We start from the raw sequence: 1,482 nt of genomic DNA, 5'->3' as shown, positions 1-1,482 counted from the left end.
GACGAGCAAACCTCAAGTCTGGGGGGATTTGATCACACGGGTTTTTCACCGGTTTTATAACGTCGTGCATCACAATTCTTCTCACATTCTAGGCATTTTAGGACGTTAGATGGCCATGGGTAGGTTGTTTTGCTTGTTTTTCCTTGCAGGAAGACTCCATGATGAATCCTCACGAAGCGGGCACGGAAGAACAAGAATTCGAGAATGCTCGGGTCGCTCATTTTTTGAGCGGTCGCTCATTTTATGAGCGGTCGCTTGTTTTTTCGCGTGTCAGAGGAAAATGAGCGACCCGCCCGAAAAATGAGCGACCGGAAGAAAAATGAGCGACCCGCTTATTTTATGAGCGGTCGCTTGTTTTTTTCGCGTGTCAGAGAAAAATGAGCGACCCGCCCGAAAAATGAGCGACCGGAAGAAAAATGAGCGACCCGCCTGAAAAATGAGCGACCGCCCGAAATCAAAATCGGCCCAAAAAGGAAAAGCCTGTGTTTTGAGGAGAAAACCTAATTGGGAACTTGGACAAAAAGGGGGGTTGGAGGAGAGAGAAAGGGGGCTACAGACTTTGGAGAAAAATCACCTTGGAGAGGAAGAAAAGGGGGATTTTGGAGATCAAGGAGGCTAGGAGAAGAAGAGGACCACCATTGAAGACCATCTTGAGCATTTCTTCTCCTTTTTCCATGTTTCTTCATTTTGCTTTCTGTTTTGAAACCCTAGTTATGGAGTAGTGACTTTGTTGTGGGTGAGGGATCCCCACTTTTGTATGAACACCTATGTTTAATCTATGATGTCTTTGAGTTTCTTCCATGGGTTTGATGTTTTGTGCTTAATGCTATTGATTTGGTTGAAACCCTAATTGATATGATTGTAGAACACATTGATCATAGGGATATGGGAATGATGTTTGGAATCAAATGTCAAATGAGTGAGTTATTCACATTGGGAGATGGCTTAACTTGCTTAGGGTTCATGATAGGGTACACTAAGGCATCTAGAGATCATTTAGATCATTGGGAGATGGGTGAATCGATCCTCTAGGTAGTGAGTTTAAGCTTGGGAGAGACAAACTCTAGAAGAAGTGCTTGAAACCCCCATATGGAGGATAACCCATAGACATTGTAGCATCATTAACCATCCATGCGATTCTTGAGGGATCCCGAACCTACAACGCCTTAAAACATCGTTTTATAAACCGTTAATTTTACTTGCTTTCTTGTATTTCGACACCTATTACAAACCACATTTTTACTTGACCACCTAATCTAGCTTAGAGATAGACTAATACATCCTAGTACTCGTGTTCGACCCCGGTACTACAACTACCGTATACTTGTGGATAGTGGTACAAATCGGGTATTAAATATAAAACTCGGTGCGTGCTCACCACTGACCGGGACGAACTTCTTAGACTGGTATCGGAACTTGAGAATTGTTCTCAAGCACGATAAGAAGTCTTACGTCCTGGAAGGGGCTCTACCACCAGAGCCT

The sequence above is a fragment of the Tarenaya hassleriana genome, unplaced genomic scaffold (genome assembly GCF_000463585.1).
Source record: "Tarenaya hassleriana unplaced genomic scaffold, ASM46358v1 Cleome72, whole genome shotgun sequence".
NCBI lineage: Eukaryota > Viridiplantae > Streptophyta > Magnoliopsida > Brassicales > Cleomaceae > Tarenaya > Tarenaya hassleriana.
This window is presented reverse-complemented; position numbering follows the sequence as displayed.